Consider the following 22511-nt stretch of genomic DNA (forward strand, 5'->3'; position numbering starts at 1 on the left):
GGAATTGTTTATTTCTTGTAACTCGTTTAAGTTCTTTGTAGAGATTCTGAATATTAGCCCTTTGTCAGATGGATAGATTGCAAAAATTTTCTCCCATTCTTCAGGTTGCCTGTTTGCTCTGCTGATGGTTTCTTTTGCTGTGCAGAAGCTCTTTAGTTTAATTGGGTCCTATTTGTCAATTTTGGCTTCTGTTGCCATTGCTTTTGGTGTTTTAGTCATGAAGTCTTTGCCCATGCCTGTGTCCTGAATGGTATTGCCTAGGATTTCTTCTAGGGTTTTTATGGTTTTATGTCTTACATTTAAATCTTTAATCCCTCTTAATTTTTGTATAAGGTGTAAGGAAGGGATCCAGTTGTAACTTTATGCATATGGCTAGCCAGTTTTCCCATCACCATTTATTAAATAGGGAATCCTTTCCTCATTGCTTGTTTTCATCAGGTTTATCAAAATCAGATGGTCATAGATGTGTGGTGTTATTTCTGAGGCCTCTGTTCTGTTCTGTTGGTCTATATATCTGTTGTGGTACCAGTATCAAGCTGTTTTGGTTACTGTAGCCTTGTAGTATAGTTTGAATTCAGGTTGCGTGTTGCCTCCAGCTTTGTTCGTTTTGCTTAGGATTGTCTTGGCTATACGGGCTCTTTTTTGTTTCCACATGAAATTTAGTTTCTTTCTAATTCTATGAAGAAAGTCAATGGTGGCTTGATTGGAATAGCATTGAATCTATAAATTACTTTGGGCAGTATGGCCATTTTCACAATATTGATTCTTCCTACTCATGAGAATGGAAAGATTTTCCATTTGTTTGTCTCCTCTCTTATTTCCTTGAGCAGTGATTTGTAGTTCTCTTTGAAGAGGTGCTTCACATCCCTTGTAAGTTGTATTCCTAGGTATTTTATTCTCTTTGTAGTAATTGTGAATGGGAGTTTATGCATTATGTGGCTGTTTGTCTATTATTGGTGTATAGGAATGCTTGTGATTTTTGCACATTGATTTTGTATCATGAGACTTTGCTACCATTATCAGATTAAAGAGACTTAGGGCTGAGACAATGGTGTTTTCTAAATACACAATTATGTCATATGCAAACAGACAATTTTACTTCCTCTCTTCCTATTTGAATACACTTACACTTTATTTTATTTCTTTTGTTTGATTGCCCTGGCCAGAACTTCCAATACTGTGTTGAATAGGAGTGGTGAGAGAGGGCATCCTTGTCTTTACTATGTTGAATAGGAGTGGTGAGAGAGGGAATCCTTGTCTTGTGCCCGTTTTCAAAGGGAATGCTTCCAGCTTTTGTCCATTCAGTATGATGTTGGCTGTGGGTTTGTCACAAATAGCTGTTATTATTTTGAGATACGTTCCATCAATATCTAGTTTATTGAGAGTTTTTATAACTCTCAATAAAGGGGTGTTGCATTTTATTGAAGGCCTTTTCTGCATCTATTGAGATAATCATATGGTTTTTGTCATTGGTTCTGTTTATGTTATGGGTTACATTTATTGATCTGCACATGATGAACCAGCCTTGCATCTCAGACATGAGGCCAACTTGATCATGGTGGATAAGCTTTTTGATGTGCTGCTGGATTCGGTTTGCCAGTATTTTATTGAGGATTTCACACTGATGTTCATCATGGATATTGGCCTGAAATTTTCTTTTTTTGTTGTGTCTCTGCCAGGTTTAGGTATCAGGATGATGCTGGTCTCATAAAATGAGTTAGTGAGGAGTCCCTCTTTTTCTATTGTTTGGAATAGTTTCAGAAAGAATGGTACCAGTTCCTCTTCGTACCGCTGGTAGAATTAGGCTGTGAATCCATCTGGTCCTGGGCTTTTAATTACTGCCTCAACATTAGAATTTGTTATTGGTCTGTTCAGGGATTCAACTTCTTCCTGGTTTAGTCTTGGGAGGGGGTACGTGTCCAGGAATTTATCAATTTCTTCTAGATTTTCTAGTTTACTTGCATAGAGGTGTTTACAGTATTCTCTGATGGTAGTTTGTATTTCTGTGGATGGAAATTCTTCCTGATGGAAGAATTTATATGGTAATGAATGTTTCCAAGAAAATTTGAGACAGATTTCTGGATATTTTGCCTCCTTCAGGATCTACCTTAGTGCTTGTCCTTCTTCCACTGTTACTAAGTTTCTTGTAAAATAAAAACACCACTCTTACTAGAGGTGATTAATTGATACAGGCATATGCATATTCTTTGCTCCTTAATGTGTCATGGTTCTGTCATATGGTAAAGCCGAAGCTGTGTGTATTAGAAACTTTACATATTACTGTTTTGTGAAGTTAAATTTTAAAAACCCTGTTTACATCTATTTTATAATTGTTTTAAAAAAAATTTTTTTGGTTTAGTTGGCTAATTTGGGGTACAGACCTCCACTGTTATTCCACACTCTTTTCGTTTTCACTATGCCAGGAATGGGAGGCGGAGGGTAGAGATGAACTCACTAAGTAGCCAGGGCCAAAAGTAGTTGGTACAAAGCTTAGATACCTGCTTGAGGATTTTCCTTAGTGTTTGTCTTCACGGGCATTACAAAGAAATCACTCTTCAGGCAATTTCAACAGACAGCTGGTGAATCCAAATAATGGGTTTCCACATCTCTCCACTGAGGAGGACATGAAAGCGAAACACTGGGAATAAGTTGTGATACCCCTTTATCATTTTTTATAGTATCTATTTGATTCTTCTCTCTTTTCTTCTTTATTAGTCTGGCTAGCAGTCTATCTATTTTGTTAATCTTTTCAAAAAACCATCTCCTAGATTCATTGATTTTTGGAAGTGTTTCTGTGTCTCTATATCCTTCAGTTCTGCTCTGACCTTAGTTATTTCTTGCCTTCTGCTAGCTCTTGAATTTGTTTACTCTTCCTTCTCTAGTTCTTTTAATTGTAATGTTAGGGTGTTGATTTTAGTTCTTTCCTGCTTTCTCCTGTGGGCATTTAACACTACAAATTTCCCTCTAAACACTGCTTTAGCCTTGTCCCACAGATTCTGGTATATTTTGTCTTTGTTCTCATTGGTTTCAAAGAATTTATTTATTTCTGCCTTAATGTCATTATTTAGTGAGTAGTCATTCAGGAGCAGGTTGTTCAGTTTCCATGGAGTTGTGCGACTTTGAGTGAGTTTTTTAATCCTGAGTTCTAATTTGATTGCACTGTGGTCTGAGAGACTATTATGATTTCTCTTCTTTCACATTTGCTGAGGATTGTTTTACTTTCAATTATGTGGTCAATTTTAGAATAAGTGCAATGTGGTGCAGAAAATAATGTATATTCTGTTGATTTGGGGTGGAGAGTTCTGTAGATGTCTATTAGGTCCACTTGGTCCAGAGCTGAGTTCAAGTCCTGAATATCTTTGTTAATTTTCTGTCTCATTGATCTAATATTGACAGTGGGGTGTTGAAGTCTCCCACTATTACTGTGTGGGAGTCTAAGCCTCTTTGTAGGTCTCTAAGAACTTGCTTTATGATTCTGGGTGCTCCTATGTAGGGTGCATACATATTTAGGAATTAGCTCTTCTTGTTGCATTGATCCCTTTACCGTTATATAATGCTCTTCTTTGCTTTTTTGATCTTTCTTGGTTTAAAGTCTGTTTTATCAGAGGCTAAGATTACAACCCCTACTTTTTTTTGCTTTCCATTTCCTTGGTAGATCTTCCTCCATCCCTTCATTTTGAGCCTATGTGTGTCTTTGCACATGAGATGTGTCTCCTGAATACAGAACACTGACAGGTCTTGACTCTTTATCCAATTTGCCAGTCTGTGTCTTTTAATTGGGGCATTTAGCCTGTTTACATTTAAGATTAATATTGTTATGTGTGAATTTGATCCTGTCATTATGATGCCAGCTGGTTATTTTGCCCATTAATTGATGCAGTTTCTTCATAGTGTCAATGTTCTTTAAAATTTGGTATATTTTTGTAGTGGCTGGTACCAGTTTTTTCTTTCCATATCTAGTGCTTACTTCAGGAGCTCTTGTAAGGCAGGCCTGGTGGTGACAACATCTGTCAGCATTTGCTTGTCTGTAGAGGATTTTATTTATCCTTCACTTATGAAGCTTAGTTTGGCTAGATATGAAACTCTTTTCTTTAAGAATGTTGAATATTGGCCCCCACTCTTTTCTGGCTTGTAGGGTTTCTACAGAGAGATCTGCTGTTAGTCTGATGGGCTTCCATTTGTGGATAACCCAGCCTTTCTCTCTGGCTGCCTTTAACATTTTTCTTTCATTTCAACCTTGGTGAATCTGATGATTATGTGTCTTGGGGTTGTTCTTCTCAAGGAATATTTTTTGTGACATTCTTCTCTGTATTTCCCAAATTTGAATTTTGGCCTGTCTTGCTAGGTTGGGGAAGTTCTTCTGTATAATATCCTGAAGTGTATTTTCAAACTTGGTTCCATCCTCCCCGTCACTTTCAGGTACACCAATCAAATGTAGCTTTGGTCTCTTTACATAGTCCCTTATTTCTTGGAGGCTTTGTGCATTCTTTTTCATTCTTTTTACTCTAATCTTATCTTCAAGCTTTATTTCATTAAGTTGACATTCAACCTCTGATATCCTTTCTTTTGCTTCATCGGTTCAGGTATGGATACTTGTGTATGCTTCACGAAGTTCTCGTGCTGTGTTTTTCAGCTCCATCAGGTCATTTATGTTCTTCTCTAAACTAGTTATTCTAGTTAGCAGTTCCTGTAACCTTTTATCAAGGTTCTTAACTTCCTTGCATTGGATTAGAACATGTTCCTTTAGTTTGGAGGAGTTTGTTATTATGAAGCCTACTTCTGAAGCCTACTTCTGTCAGTTCGTCAAACTCATTCTCCATCCAGTTTTCTTCTCATGCTGGCAAGGAGTTGTGATCCTTTGGCGGCAAAGAGGCATTCTGTTTTTTTTTATTGTTGTTGTTTTTTGTTTTTTGTTTTTTTCCCCAGTAGTTTTGCTGTTTTTTCATCTTTGTGGATTTATCTACCTTTATCTTTGATGTTGGTGACCTTCAGATAGGGTGTTTGTGTATGCATCCTTTCTGTTGATGTTGACATTATTGCCTTCTGTTTGTTAGTTTTCCTTCTAACAGTCAGGCCCCCCTTCTGCAGGTCTGCTGGAATTTGCTGGAGGTCCACTCCAGACCCTGTTTGCCTGGGTATCACCAGCGGAGGCTGAAGAGCAGCAAATATTGTTGCCTGCTTCTTCCGGTTGAAACTTTGTCCCAGAGGGTCACCCACCTGATGCCACCAGGAGCTCTCCTGTACGAGGTATCTGTTGACCCCTGCTGGGAGGTGTCTCCCAGTAAGGAGGCATGGGGGTCAGGGATACACTTGAGGAGGCAGTCTGTCCCTTATCAGAGCTTGAATGCTGTGCTGGGAGATCCACTGCTCTCTTCAGAGCTGGCAGGCATGAACATTTAAGTCTGCTTCAGCTGTGCCCATAGCTTCACCTTCTGCCAGATGCTTTGTCCCAGGGGGATGGGAGTTTTATCTATAAGCCCCTCACTGGAGCTGCTGCCTTTCTTTCAGAGATACCCTGCCCAGAGAGGAGAAATCTAGAGAGGCAGTCTGGCTACAGTGGTTTTGTGGCTCTATGGTGGGCTCTGCCCAGTCTGAACTTCTCAGCAGCTTTGTTTACACTGTGAGGGGAAAATTGCCTACTCAAACCTCAGTAATGGCAGATGCCCCTCACCCTACCAAGCTGGAGCATCCCAGGTTGGCATCAGACTGTTGTGCTGGCAGTGAGAATTTTAAGCCAGTGAATCTTAGCCTGTTGGGCTCCATAGGGGTGGGATCTGCTGAGCTAGACCACTGGGCTCCCTGGATTCAACGTCCTTTCCAAGGGATTGAACGGTTCTGTCTCAGTGGTGTTCCAGGAGCCACTGGGGTATGAAAAAAAATCCTGCAGTTAGCTGGGTGTTTACCCAAATAGCCACCCAGCTTTGTGCTTGAAACTCAGGGCCCTGGTGGCATAGGCACCCAAGGTAATCCTGGTCTGCGCATTGCGAAGACAGTGGGTAAAGCACAGTATCTGGGCCAGAATGCTCTGTCCCTCACAGCACAGTCCCTTATTGCTTCCATTGGCTAGGGGAGGGAGTTCTCCCACTCCTTATGTGCTTCCCAGATGAGGCAACACCTCACCCTTCTTCTGCTCACCCTCCATGGGCTGCACCCACTGTCTAACCAGTCCCAGTGAGAGGAGCCATGTATCTCAATTGGAAATGCAGAAATCATACGCCTTCTGCATTGGTCTCTCTGGGAGCTGCAGACCGGAGCCGTTCCTATTCGGCCTTCTCTTCTGGGAATCCCTGTATCTGTGATTTCTGACCTGTCATTTGACTTTCCTACATCTCAGCACCCCTTCAAATGTTATCTGGGCAGGATAACTTTATAGCAAAAGTTGTTCATTTGGGATCCAAAAATATTTAGATTTTAATCCCCTTCTCATTATTAACTATGTGTTCTGGCCACATTATTTAATAACCCTGTCTCTATATTCTTATCATTAGTATAGGCATATTAAAAGTTCACTTAAAAGTGAATAAGGGTTAAATAAGGATTAAATATATAAAGGTATATGCTACAGTGATTAATAAATATTACCTATTTCTATTACATAATAATGAGGTGAAAATAAACATAAATAATAAATCTAATCCTCCCTGGGAATAGATTTTTGACTTTCAGGGATGGTGGTGGCCATGAAAACCAGCCTTTCAGATATTCCATGATGAGGAATATAATTAACCCACAGCCTCAGCTGCTGTGCTCTGAAATCCATCACCACTTTTGCACTGGGGTCCCATTTCCCAGCAATGCTCCCAACCGGTGATGGAGCAAGGCAAGGATACTAAAGTGGGGGACTCCTCCAATAGAAGTTTCGGCTTGCAGACTCCCCATCAGGGAGTCCTGCACCCAACCTTCCTTCTTTACTTCGCTCCTTCATGAGGGTCAAATCTACATCATAATCTAATGGTTCTCCCAGCTTCTCCGAGTTTGCTCCTCATTTTCCCTCACAAGAATTGCCCCTAGGAAATCTTGTGCATGTCTAGTCCTGTCTCGCTATCTGCTCTGTAAAAGATCTGGAGTAACAGAGATCTAGGTTCTTACATTAAGGCAAATTTCATAACATTCTAAAGCTCTTACTGGGCTAAGGAGTTAATTCTCTTCCAAAAGACCTTCACTCACAGGTGGACGCAGAGCCAAAAGATCTAAGGACTTTAAAGTACTAACATTAAAAGACTATATTAAATCTATTAAAATAACCCATTTACAAAGGCTAATGCTACCATTAGTGAAAATAATGACAAATGTATGTTAGGAATTCAAAAATAATCCTTGGTGAAGGCCATTTGGCCCAGGTCTTAGAATCAATCATAGAATGTACTTTCTGAAGTGTTTCTTTATTATAGCAAATGCCCAAAAGACAATAGTAGAAATCAATAAAGCTAGAAGAGAGTTAAGACTACATGTTCTGAATAGGCATAATCTTTAAGAGTGTATTATCATGAAATAAGTATCAGGACCCTAAACTGACACTGAAAAAAAAATTCAAATTCTCATCAGATCCATGGTCCAAAACCTCAAAATTTCTATTACTGAAGAAGGTTCCCACCATACCGTCATTAAATGTTGTCTTAGACTCTTTGAAGGCTGCCAATATAGAGCATGTCCACAAATAAATTTATCGGTTCTTTCCATATCTCCTTCATTTTCATTTTGAATTTTAAAGGATACGTTTGTAATTCTGTGTCCATCTTTCCACTGGATGTAGCTCTTTTATAAAAATGTTTAGCTCTCAAGTGTCATTTTTAACTATTAGTCTAGTCATTCCTATACTCAATTTTGCTGGAATATCTGGATTCCTACCACTCAATGACGTGTTTCTGGAATGAAATTTGCTAACAAAAATTAAGTATATTCATAAGACATATATTTACACGGGCTCTATACTACAGGTGAACAAAATCTATCACCTTATCTTCCGGATGTTATTTTCAGTCCAAAAATAGCTATCTTCAAGAAGTCATGATTCACAGAGGTCTTAGAAGTTAGAACTGCTAATCGTCTTTTTCAACACTTATTCAAAACTTATTTTGAGAAATATTTTTTAATAGTTACAAGTATTAATTCATTAAACTCCCTCAGCAATCCTGTATGATAGGTGTATTTCCAATGTTGCAGGTGAAGTTATGTGATCTCTGCAAGGTCACAAACCCTGTAAATCACAAGGCTAGATTTAAACCCTGGTAGACTGGGCTCTGAGTTAGTTCTCTTAGTGCAGCCTGTGATGCCATAGCATGACACTGGTTACTGAAAACTGTGAACATAATTCAGTACTATAAGAAAGAAATAATTAGCTTCTTCATGACTTTTTTGGATGACAGAAGTGTTTTCCCTTATTTTCTGCTGGAGAATAATCACTGGTAGCTGCTTGGAGATCTATTATAGTAAATTATGAATATGAGTCCATGCTAAACAGGAAAGAGAACTGAGATTAACCAGGGAATATCTGACAAGGGCAAAGTTGGGGTAGCTTGTGCTCTCTGTATATGTACTAGCCATACCTGAATTAGACCTTCTCAATTTAAGCCTACAGCATGTGTCCCTCCTTAGACTTTAAGATGCATGAGGTTTGTAAAGTAAAGAGCAATGGGACTGAGGAGTCGAGCTACTAGAAACTTTAAAGGGAGTCCAGAAATGAAAATATTTTAGACTCATTAAATACTTTCTCAAATGCAGGAATGACTTTGGAACCATCCACACTAGTTTTTTATTGCAATTGTAGCATAATGAGCTTAAGGTAGATAAAGATCCTTTAAGACAATTACTTAAAGAAATAATCAATTTTGCATATTAAAGTCCATGAAAGAACATGAACATCTTTGGTATTTTTCAGCAACAGGGACTTTCTTCCTAGGTAACTGGATTCTGTTATACTTTCTGAAATAACAGTTACCCTTGCTGAGGTGAGCATGGTATGTTGACACTTACTTACTTAATTGGCATTCAGATAAAGACTAACTGAATAATTTTGAACAATCTTCTAGAAAGGAAAGAATACAGAAGTTTAAAACAATTTTCACCTACTCTGAGCAAATATATCCTTCTTTTGAAACAGAGAATTTTCAAAGATTTTCTCTAGTTAGGAATCTGATAATTTTTTTCAACATTTCTAGGATTAAAAAAACTATGTTATCAACAGAAATGGTTAGTTCCCTAACCAGAAACAAACCACCTACATGAAATGACAATCTGATGTGCACACTATAGTCATGTGTCCATTTATTCACTCATTCATCAAATGACTGAGAACATACTATATGTATGATATTATATAGGTGCTGCTGAAACAAAAAATATAACAATGGCCTTTCTCTCTCAATACCTAGAGTTCAGCAAGGAAGCAGATAACAACATGTTTTTGGTATAAAATACTAGGTGATAAGTTGAGCTATGTGTGCGGCATTACAATGAGCATAGATGAATTTAACTTTTTGCCTAGGTCAAGACTGGGTTAAGTAAGTCTTCAATAAAATAATGACCTTTTGCTGAATATTAGAAGGCAATTAGGATTTGTTAAGTGACAAAGTGTCAAGTGGAGAATGGTGAAAGTGGGACTGAAAATGTCAGCAGGCAGAATTGAGCTCATGCGTACTGCACAAAATAGATAATTTGGACTTTAGCCATTGGGTAGTGAGAATAAATTGGACAGAAAATATTTACTATTGATATGACATAGTTACAACTTTATATTTTTATTGCATGTTTTAAAGACATCTATCTGAAAGTTTAATGGAGGATAGAACAGGGAAGAACAAGGCTGAGAATAAAGAAATCAGTTAATTGGTTAATTGTTCTAACAGTAAAGAAGATGTGATGAAGACTAAGCTTCAACATAAAATCAGATTCAGCAAATATCCACATAGATGATATTTCTAATAACAGACTTCAGTGGGGTCTAATAGGGTTTTTGCATTAGTCATTTTTTGATTCTACTTAATATCAATGTATCTGTATATTCACATTTTCTATGCAATGATTTTATGATATTAGTATTACTACTCCAATTTTACTGATAAGAAAAACAAGGTGAGCGCCATGGCTCACAACTGTAATCCCAGCACTTTGGGAGGCTGAGACAGGCAGATAACTTGAGGTCATGAGTTTGAGACCAGCCTGTTTCAACATGGTGAAACCCCATCTCCACTAAAAATACAAAATTAGCTGGGTGTGGTGGCACATGCCTGTAATCCCAGCTACTCGGAGGCTGAGGCAGAACTGCTTGAACCTGGGAGGCAGAGGTTGCAGTGAGCTGAGATTGCACCATCGCACTCCAGCCTAGGCAATAAGAGTGAAACTCTATAAAAACAAAAAACAAAAAACAAAAACAAGGTGTACAGAAGCCAGTGGCTCACCTGGTGATTTACTCTTAGTAAATAATGAAGTCAAAGGTTAAACCCAAAACTTCAGTTCTAAACTCTGTTCTTCTCACTGATCCATAATATCATGAAAGTGATAAAATGTTCATTAAAGTGAAAAATGTTGACTTTTGTTGTTGTGAGTGTACTTGATATTTCAATATCCATTTCCATCAAGCTAAAGTTCAAAATCAATGATTTTCCAGAGAGTTAGATTTACTATAATCCTTGCAAATATTTTAAATGCCAATCAAGAAGTTAGAATTAATAGAATTGTAGAATATATAATGTCCTTCATTCTCAAGTAAAAGAAAAGTTTCTATGTAATTCAACAAATTATCCTCATGAACCATTAGATGGAAACATCACTATTATTTCCTTTCTTGGAATAGATAAAGCTTTCTGCTATCTAGCTACTCTTTTGTTGAAATAAAATGTGCACATGGCAAAATACATAGATCTCAAGTGCACAGTTTCACATGGGGCTACTGCATAGAAGATTTGTCCATTCCAACATTCTACCTTTCAGCAGTGCGTTAATTAAAGTGGTCACCTTTTTCTGCCTTTTATTAGCAGAAAAATATTATTTTTCTTTTTCCCTCACTGATAGAACTACTCTTGTAAAACATTGGGCCTGGCTTTCATTACGTTTGTCCAGGGTTAAAGCCTGGGGACAAGGTAGAGGTGGAGAGGGGGAACACCCTTATTATTTATTGTTGAATAACTAATAATAACTATGTCTCTGGTCCAGAATACCTTGTGTGCACATTTAAGACAAAGTTAATAAAGATGAATATGTAAAACCCAAGAATATATACAGAAGCCCTATAACGCATTATTATTTATGCTGTTAACTGTCAATTATCTTTTAAGGCTATGTTTATAATAATGCCAAAGTCTCTTATTTATCCATATATTACCTACTATTTCTATTCTCTTCATGCTTTTATATAGATTAACTTTCTCTCTGGCATTATTTTCCTTCTGCTTGAAGAACTTTTTTTTTTTCAACATTTCCTGTAGCATTCATCTGCTGCCAGTGAATTCTCTTGATTTTACAATTTTTGTGAGTTTTTTTGGTCTGAAAACATGTTTATATTTTACTTATATTTTTGAAAAATATTGATCTAGGTTTAGAATTCTAGGTTGGCAGTTTTATTCACTGATCTTTTCATCTATCGAATTTAATCTACCCTTGTCCACTCAGTGAAACTGATTAGTTTATACTCCTCCTTCCCTCAGAAATCATTCTTCCTTTGGAAGTTGTTTTTTTGTTTATTTGTTTTCCCCATCCTACGGGGTTTTTGCTTAGGCATGCATATATTCAGTCAAAAATTTAAGGGGATACCTCTAAAGACTTCTAGACTATCTGTGATTACCTTCTATCCAGTATTTTACCTATAAATTTTAGCCAAATTTTGTTCTCTACAAATTCTGACCTTCATCTTCTCAACTCAGCCAAATGCCAAATTCATCCCTCTACCACCAAATGAAAATTTCCTCCAGGCAGAAAGCCGAGTCAATTTGGAGAGATTACCTCTTTCAAATCTGTCTCTCAGAGATCATAGTTCTTTGCTACAATAATGGAAAACAACTGTGTCTAGCTTGCAGCGAGAAGGTAATTCTGGAGCTTCTTGCTCCCTCATGGATGGAAGCAAACATCCTTCACATTGTTCTTGAGATTCATTCATGTTTTTATATGCATTCTTTATTGTTGAGTAGTATTCCATTGTTTCAATATACCAAATTTATTCAGTCATTCTCAGTTGATAAATGTTTTGGTTACATGTAGATTTTAGCTACAAGTAGACCTGCTGCATTATAGAGCAGATGTATAATTAACTTCTTAAGAAATGACCCCAGCTGTTCTCTGTATCGTTTTACCATTTTAATTCCTACCAGCAACGTATCCAGCAATGTATGAGTGATCCACTTTGCTTCAAATCCTTGCCAACATTTGAATTTTCAGTCATTTTAATTTTAGACATTCTATCTGGTTTAAAATGGAATTTCATTGTAATTTTATTTTGCATTTCCCTGATGACTAATTATATTTAGTAGATTTTAAGTGTTGATTGGTTATTCAAGCACATTCTTTTGTAAAGTGTCTATTTATGTCTTTTTTTAGTTGAGTGTGCCTTTGAATTTTCTAAGCAGGTCAAGGCATTTTTTTATTATACTGGACATTGCTGGATCTATAATCCATTATGTGAATTATGTTGATCTTTTTTTAAAGTCTGTTGAGATTGTTCTTGGTGGCCGTTAAATGACTGGTGGCTCTCTTAGATCAGGAGAGGTTTGGTTTTATTCTTTGAAGCTATCTTGGGTTTATCCTTAGTCATATGATGCGATCCATATTTAGTGTGTTTTCCTTACACCAAAGTCATGGCATTTCTGGGATCTCAACTGAATGCCTGGGGAGCTCTGAATGGTCTCTTTGCTCTGACTGGTTTGCAATTCCAACCATCCCTGGCATTTCCGTTTCATTTTCAGGCAACTAGCAGCCACTCTTGGTTAGAACACACGGAGTCTTACCCTGTATAAATGGACCCTAGTCTTTGGCCAAGAGTATGTAGTATATCCCACACAGACTTCTGATGTTTCCCTCTGTACAGCTTCTTCCTTTCCAGTACCTGCCTTAAACCATTAGCCACTTCAACAGCCCCAAACTATAATATCTGCCTCCTTAGCTCAATGAGGGCACCATGCTTTGCTTGGGCCTCATCTTCCTATATTGTAGTCGAGAGTATGCCCTAACCAGAGTCTTTGAAAACATCATCTCATATTGTTATTCCCATATCTCACTGATATTTAAAAAATGGTTGACAGACATTTTGCCTAGTCTTATTGTTACTGACAGGCAGAGGAGCAAGCCTGGTACAAGTTGCACCATTATGGACATAGTGGAGGTCTTCTACTTATATTTAACCCTAACAAAGTATCAAAAAGTTGTATCCTAATACTACCTATCCAACTTTTTGGATAGATTGCACTTTTCAAAGCTTCCTGTAATAATTTTGAGAATTTTCATTTCTCTTCTTATGGCTTTGTAAAATCTCTGCAAAGAGGCATTAGCTAAAATTTGCCTCCAAGATCTCAGATCCGAGATAAAACACAAAGTAAAACTGCAAAGCATATTAATCAAATGTTTAAATTACATGCAAACAGAAGTCCTTAGTTAATACCCAAAAAAACTTGTGAAGAATATTAAAACTACATGTAAAACTATTCATTTAATCCAAGACTTTTAAAATGCGTGAATATAGTGATTAAACGATCTCAAATCAGTTACAAATCTTTCATGTCAATCAAAAGCAATGTTATAAATGGATCTGACATAAAATCTGTGTATAACAAGGCATCTGACAGATGTTTGAAGAACTACAAAAGATACTAAAATGCTATTTTTACCAAATCCCAATGTAGTTATTAAAATGCATATTATAATTCAGAACATCAATATGTAATAATAAAATCAAAGAATAAGTATTATATTCTTTTCTGAACTAGAATGGGTGAGGAAGGTGAGAAGGGAGACAACAGGAAGCATATACTTATTATATAAATATTATTTTATTAGCATGTTTCTTGATCTAAAGTGATATCATATCATTATGTTTGGCAAACAAAAGATATTAGTGTTATACATACTGAAACCAGAAAATCATATGAGAATAATTATTTTGTTTATGCATAGGTATGCTGAATAAATTATGATGTTTTATAGTTTCTTGCCCACTTTCTGATACAGTTTATATTCATATAATACCTAACTATCTGTGGATATTTACAGTTCCTTCTTTTAATGATCCCTTCAGGGTTCTTGGAAAATTGAGAACAGGGTTCTTGGAAAATTGAGCAATGCTGAGGAAGATGTCAGTCACCACATTTCTAGATATTCATAATGTAACTTTGGCCATTTGTGTGTCAGCTGGAAAATTTTGTGTGGACTGTAACATGTTAATGGCCACATTCTATGAGCATTGGTGAAGACGAGAATGTAACTGGAAGACGAGTCACTCAAAACCCCTTGTATTCACTGCTATGCATTAAGACATTTATTTTGAAAAACTACCTGAGTTCCTGACTTCTCCACCAATAATTATGATGCCATGTAAATAAGAATCAGAAACTAGAGGGAAAAACTTGACTGAATGAGTTTGTAGAGATGAGCTCTCAGGTCCTTTCTGTTTCAAAAATCCTTTTGTTCCAGGAATTAAAAAATAATAACTTTTTCGAAATCATTTTCGTCCTTAGAACCACTCTTGAAAAAGGAGTAAAGCTCCCCAACATGATTGCTTCATAGGTTATAATATGAATTTGAAGATGAATATTGCAGTATGTTAAAATACTAGTGACAATAATTTTTATTAACATTTTGTACTTAGTATTTGTGTATTACAATTAGAAATTAACCAGTAATTTCCTTGATTTATTCATACTCACTGTCTCCAATTCATCTCCTCCCTCTTTCTCTTAAATCTACTCCAGTTATACTTCTGCCTTCCATCACTCTACCACAATGATTTTCTCATCCTAATTCCAATGGTTGCTTCACAGGCTTCATCTTACTTGACTTAGCAGCACCTTACTTCACCTAGCAACATCCTTAAATATTTGATTCTCCAATTAGTTTCCAGGACACTCCATTCTTCTGGCCACTTGTCCTCATTCTCTTGTGTTGGTTCCTTTTTATTTTCTTTAATTCTCAAAGTTGGAGGGCACCAGAAGGAAGTCCTTGAAGTTTTTCTCTTTTCTAAAATGTTCACTCCTTTGGTGATCCTATCCAATCCTATCCATAGCTTTAAGTATCATCGCTATGCTGGCAACTTGCAATTTTGTATCACCAGTCTATAGTTTCCAAAAGTTTATTTAACTCCATCTGAGTTAGTCTGAGGGACATCTCAAAATCAGTATGTCTAGAAATGAGCTCTCGGTCTTCCCTCCAAAACTGCTTCTCCCTGTATCTTCCCACCTCCTAAGTGGCAGCACTATTTTTCCAGTTGTTTGGGACAAAACTCTTGGAGTCATCTCTTTTCATTTTCTGTTGTACTTCACTGAGTCCACCAAATCTAACTGGCTTCACCTTCAAAATCAATCCAGATTTTACTTCTCACCACCTCCACTGCTACAAACACCTTCTCGTTGAGTTCACTGCATGTGTCTACTACTGTGTCCCTACTTCTTCCCTTACTCCTGCACTTCCCTTTTTCAACAAGGAAGTCACAACAATCCTAGTAAATATCAAGTCAGATCATGTCATTGCTATGCTCAATACTATACAATAGCTTCCAATTTCACTTCAAATTAAAAACATTTTTTTAAAAGATAGATGTTTCCACATGGCTCACTATCCCACAGGTTTTTGTTTGTTTGTTTGTTTGTTTTTTGTTTTTTTTGAAATGGAGTCTCACTCTGTTGCCCAGACTGGAGTACAGTGGCACGATCTCGGCTCACTGCAAGCTCCACCTCCCAGGTTCACACCATTCACCTGCCTCAGCCTCCCAAGTAGCTGGGACTACAGGTGCCCGCCACCACGCCCGGCTAATTTCCCACAGTTCTTTTTAAAATTATTTTCTTACTACACTTCCAAATGGCTCTCCATGTTCTTTCTGGAGCATACTAGGTGTGTTTCTGCCCAAGGATTGTTGCCTCTGCTGAGGTTTATGCTTCAAACATTCTTTTGCCAAATATGCAGACTTCACTCCATTTGGAGATTTATGCTTCAAATATTCTTTTGCCAAATATGCAGACTTCACTCCATTTGCCTCTTTTCACCTTTTTAATGATGCTTTTCATAACCACCCTACTTAAAATTCTAATAATATCCTGTTCCTATTTTCTCAATGTACTTTTCACTAACTTTCAAACTATTTTAGTTTTTTTATTTTTTTTTTACTGTCTTCTCACTGAAATGTAAGCACTAGAAGAGCACAGACGTTTCTGTTATCTACAGACTTAGAAAAATGCATAGTAAGTACCTAATAAATAGTTCTGGGTGATTGAACATTATTTACCAGAAAATAAACACTATCCCTAAAGTTGTTTAACAGCAGAGATAAAGGAGCTTGACAAAAACGCAAAGCTCATCTTCAGGTTTTTCAGTATTGTGGAAGAATTTTAAAAGAGACTAGTCTAATAGTCTTTTAATAATTGACTTAAAATGTAGAAAGATTTAAGAAAGAAAAAAGAAAACACCACATTCCTACATATTGGATGATACATACAACAAAATATTAACTGTAACTACATCACTGTGGGAGAACAAAAACCATGAATCTTACATACTTCAGACGGTGAAAAGTTTAAAGACATTTGCCAAACTTTCTTTAATAATATTTTCTTTTGTGAGTAACCCAAATTTTAAATATGTTAAAAATATAAATACTTCTTCATAAATTGATAATTATCCATATTTACTATTAAGAAAATACACATTTTTCATGGGCTATATAATGAAATTTTTTAATATCCCTCTTTGAAAACAAACAACATGATGAGGTACACATCTACTCAGAAACTTCAGACTGAGAGAGAATAAAAGTAGGCTGCTCCAGGTTAAAAAAAAAAAAAAGTTAATGACAAATCTAGTATCTCTCATACTTCTTACTAAAGCCAACAATACTATCCCTAAAATCTGTAATATTTGGTTTTTGTTAGCCATAGTACATTTTATTTTAGCAATCTACTTCAGAGACCAGAGCTCTCAAATTATTTTAGCAACATAAATGTCATACACACTGGGATTTAACACAGAGCACTTTAAATTCCTTGATACAACAGCTGTTATACTCATTTTTAGCTGAAGCTCAGGTAAATTAAATGCTTATTATATAAGGATTCAAGGAAAGGGATATGATTTTTTAAAAATCTTCATGTCTAAATTTAAATACTTAAATATTAAGAGAATTTGAGTTTCTTTCTTAGTTCATCATTCCACATCTAACCCTCACTAGTGTTTCCTAGAATGTAAAAATTCAGCCTGTTGGGGACCACAGCTAAATTTTCCAGATACCCCAGAAATAAATGACCAGAGTGATCTTTGAAAATCGAGAAATGTGGCGGCAACCATCATCATCTACATTTCTCCATTCTGAGATTTCATAGATCCCTGAAGAGAACAATAAAATAAATAACCTTAAAGCTTCCTCTCACTTCACTTTAAATCTAATATTTTATCTAATGCTGGAACAGTGTCACACAGGTTATATATAAAAAAAAAGGAAAGCTAGAAAGCTATTCCACCATGGTAGAGCACTCTAGAACTAACTTCCCAAGCAGCAAATATCTAGGTCTTAGACTACTAATTATTGCAAAGAAAAGAAGCAGCTCATTCATTAAACTTTTTATAGTTATCAACTTAAATCGACCACATGCCAAACGTCCTGCTAAGAACTAGATACTTTTTTTTTTTCTTTGCCTTTATACTCAAGGAACCCAATGTAGTAAAAGAAACAGGTGTGGACAAATAATGTGATATAGTGTGATGAGTGTTATGACATTGGCCTGCAAAGGAAACCAAGAAATTGTGTAAGAGGGACACTAAATCCAGACAGGAAACAGGAGGAGATTTGTGAACTAAGCTTTTCGAAAAAGCAAGAGAAAGTCAAGGGAGGAAACACTGATCAAATCGTCCAAGCAGAAGGGAAAGACAATTTGAGAAATAATATTAACAAAAGGAAGAGTGAAGCCATCATTTCCTCATCACCCAACATGTAAACTTGCAGGAATATTTTGCTTCTTTCTCTCCCTCTTACTTCATATCTTCTGGTTAAACTATGTTAATTCATTCTTCCTTTTCACCCCACTACTTCTGCATTACCTGGTTCAGTTTTTAATAGATGCATCTTACATGACTGTAAAAGCCCTCCAAATCGTTAATTTGTTTAGGAATTGCTCCCCTCAAGTCTATCTTAGAAAATATTTGATGATAAAAAGAGAAAAAGAAATTGTACACACACACACACATACACAGTTTATATATAAATTTATTTATTTATTTATAAATTTCTAAAAGAGAAGATCAAGGCTTTCCAAGAAGTTTGTTTCACTCAACCTACTCAACTTTATTTCTTTAACTCCCAAAAGGATGTTGCAGTGATGCATGGTTATTATGTTCTTTATCCACCGCACGTCCACCCTGCCACTTTCTCAGGTTGTTTCTACATACATGTGTCAGCACACATATACTCACATTCATATACACCTATACACATCCCACTCCCTTTTATTTTGTCCAAGTCCTATCCATTCTTCATGATAACCTTACTTTTCAGTTTTTTTTCTGGTTGCTTTTATCAAATTCCAGTTTAGATTTCAATCCTCCTCAGAACACCTGGAATCTCTTCATCCTAATTTTGCCTCTCATTTGTCCATTCCAGAAATATTTATTAAATGCCTACAATACCTAAGGAAATATCTAAGGTGCTGTGTATATAGCAATAAACAAGGTAAACATGATTTTTGCTTTCATGGAATTAACATTCTCGATTTCAGATTAGTGACTTAAAAGAAGCCATTGATTATTTAAAATACAGCTGTCCCTGCAGTATTTTCCTAAACAGGGTATTATGCATATGTAGCCACTTCATATATACAAGAGAGTCCTATATTTAGGGATTATGTCAGTTGTTTTGTATTCTCTATACTTCCTAGTCCATAGGCAGTATTCATAAAAGGCAGGTGAGTTAAAAAGAAAAAAGTATACATGGAGCTAAATTTAAGATGAAATATCTTTTTCTTTATTCCCATCTCTTTATACTTCAAGAAAGATTAACAATACAAAAGGTTGTATTTGAATTCCAGGATTCAAAACAGTATTTCTCATAGATCTTTATTTAAACTTGAAAATAAAATGACTTTAAAGGCTAATATGTCCAATAGATCATCATATCTCTCTAGAGAATATAATCCTTCAGAGGTTTTCTGACACTTTATTAATATGCTTCTTCTGGGAACTTGCCTGTGATCTTCTTTTTTCTGGAGTCTTAGCAAAATACTTTTCAATGAATTATCCTTTGCAATAGAACTATCTTTAAAATAATGCAGAGCTAACGAAACTAACAAAATAAACTTTGTGTGCAAAAGACATCTTTGAATAAATCATGATTTAAATGTCTGCAGTGTTATTGTTAAATAACCTAATCACAGTTAGGAACTGTGATTAGGATCAACATAAACACGTTTTATACCATGGGTTAAGGGTGTAAAAAATGTTAGATAATCTTAACCAATACTCTAGCTCATCAATCAAATAGAACTAGTCTTCAGTCATTGTTCTGAGTTTAGTTTTGTCCTGCTTTGACCCTACATTTTCAGAGCTGCCTTCTCCTAAGTCACTGTTGAAATGGAGAATATAATGCTCATGGCCTTGGGCAAATACTTCAAAATAATATCCTTTGGTTCAATAAATTAACTCCTTGTCAATTGTATAGAAAAGGAAGGAAAGTTAAGAGGGTTGGAGTATGACCAATGATAGCTTCAGAGTATTGAAACACACACACACACACAGTCACATTCACATACACACATTCCCATTCTCAAAGGAGAAAATAAACATTGGAAACAAACATGGAAAACAATGTATAGAGTGTTACCCCAGTAGCACCCCTCATACATAAGTTCATTATTTCTCAAATGATTGTTTCAGTGCTCTTATTTTGCAAGCCATGATAAATTTAAAACATACTTTTTAAAAAAGAATAACTCTCTCATTCTTAGTGTTCACATGTTACTGAAAAGAGACATGCACCTTCCTTTTTTCCCCCTCTTTTGTTATCAGATTCATGGCATTATCTCTGGGCCTGTTGCTCTCTGACATCTCCAGCACTTTGCAGGGCCCAGCTTTTTGAGTTTGCCCTTCTCTTTGTCTCAAATAAGCCCACTTCTAAAGCCAACAGGCAAATATTAATTCATTTTAGCCCCCTTGTAACTAGGACTCAAATAATATTTTTTCCCTAGCCAGCATGACTTTTCATGCATGACTATCTTTTCTCCCCTGTGTTATCCATCTAGGCTTCTTAATGATTTTTCTAAAGCCATAAGCTAAAGTATTTCAAAAGGCTCCAGAATGTAATAAAAAATATATTATAAAATAATATATAAATATATATTATATATTCAAAAGGCTCTAGAATGTAATAAAAAACATATTATAAAATATATTAAAAATAAATAAAAAACAGTAATCTTAGAGCAGAAAAAGTATTGAAAGAATATGGGATCAACAAATCATCAATTCAATATCATTCCTAATGTAGAGGTTTTCAGCTGTATTCTCATATTAGAATCACCTGAGAATGTTTTTTAAAACCCACGCCCAGGTCACACCCCAGAATGATTACATAAGTTTCCTAGAGGGTTCCAACCCTGCAGGCAGGGTAGACAATCACTGCAATAACCCAACAAGCAGATAACAACTCATATGCAAAGCTAAAGGAAACCTCTAGTCTCTTATTGGAATGAGAGAGGTGCCAAATGCAAAAGCCAGGTGATCTGCCAACCTATTCTCAGTTAGGATGAAGTCCTGGGGAGGAAGAGGAAAAGGATCTCACTTTTAGAGATTTACAGGTAAAATTCCAATGTTTGTTGTTATGGGTGGAATTGTGTCACCCCACTAAAAAGATATGTTCAAGTCATAGCGCTCAGTACCTCAGAATGTGACCTCATTTGGAAATAAAGTGTCCAGAGAGGGAATCAAATTAAAATGAAATCATTAGGGTAGGCCCTAATTCAATGTGACTGACGTCCTCATACAAAGGGGAAATTCGTATATGCAAAGACAGACAAACTCACAGAAGGAAAATGATGTGAAGACATTTAAGAAAAAGATGGCCAGGGGACTAAAATGATGCATTTACAAGCGGAAAAAAAAAAAAAGGCAATGATTGCAGCACACACTAGAAGCTAGAAGAGGCAAGGAAGGATTCTGCCCTAGAGCCATCAGAGAGAACATGGTCCTGCCAAAACTTCAGTTTTAGACTTCAAGCCTTCAGAACTGTGATATGATACATTTCTGTTGTTTTAATCTGCCCAGTATTTGTTATTTTTATTATAGCAGCCCCAGGAAACTAATATAGTTAAAAATGGGGATTATTGTGTTCTGACAAAGTTCACAGTGGTTGAAGGAAGACAATGCAAGGAGTAAGAGACACACAAAGCAACTTTAAAGTCTGCACTCTCTAAATCGTTGAGATTGCTTGGCACAATGTTTATTGGTAGCAGTCAATTAGTGATATAGTTTTCTTTCCTTTGAAATGAATTGTCTAGTTATTGCTAATTTATGACAATGTGCAACAATCAGCCCAGCTATTTTTTCTTTTAAAAATGTTTTTTGCACTGCTAATTGGATCAGCATGCCTCTCATCTAAGACAGCTCAAAACACCAAAACAACTGGTTTTGATCTGATGTTTTTCATTGTAGACACACACTTCATCCAGCATAAGCGTCTTCAACATTTCTTCAGCAAACATGAACATTTCTCTTTTATTGTAGATGGAAAATAACTATTTTAGAAACAATCAAAAACAAAATCTAAGCACTGACAGTATTGATGTAAGTGATAAAGATAAAATCCAGCAATAGTTTGATTCTTGGCTTGATTACTGAACTTTATTTCCATTATTGTAATATAAACATATGGGAGTATATATGTAAGTGAATACTTATGTATGTATTTCGGAAACAATTTTGCTTAATTTCCTATATAAAATACTAAAATTTACTATCTTAGAGAAATTATGCTATAATGACAAACTTAAAAATTAATCAACAGCCTCTGCTTTATTTGCTAAACTACTAACTTATTCTAACTTCTTATGATGGTTCAAAGTAATAGGCTCATTACTCTCAGCTAAGACACTTATTAATTTTATTGGCCCTGTAGCAGGGATGAAAATACCGGTTGATAACCTTCTCTTCACTCCTATAAGATTTATAACTGATATTTTAGTATTTAATCCTGATATTTACAGTATTCTGTATCTTGGCTGTAAGGTCTGTGAGAACAAGAATCTAATAGAAGGCTGTGCGCAGAAGAGAAATTTAACAGTGTGTATTAGGAAAAGGATGAATTGAGCATGAGCCAAGAGGCCTGTGTTGGAAGCCGACAT

The sequence above is a fragment of the Macaca nemestrina genome, chromosome 16 (genome assembly GCF_043159975.1).
Source record: "Macaca nemestrina isolate mMacNem1 chromosome 16, mMacNem.hap1, whole genome shotgun sequence".
NCBI lineage: Eukaryota > Metazoa > Chordata > Mammalia > Primates > Cercopithecidae > Macaca > Macaca nemestrina.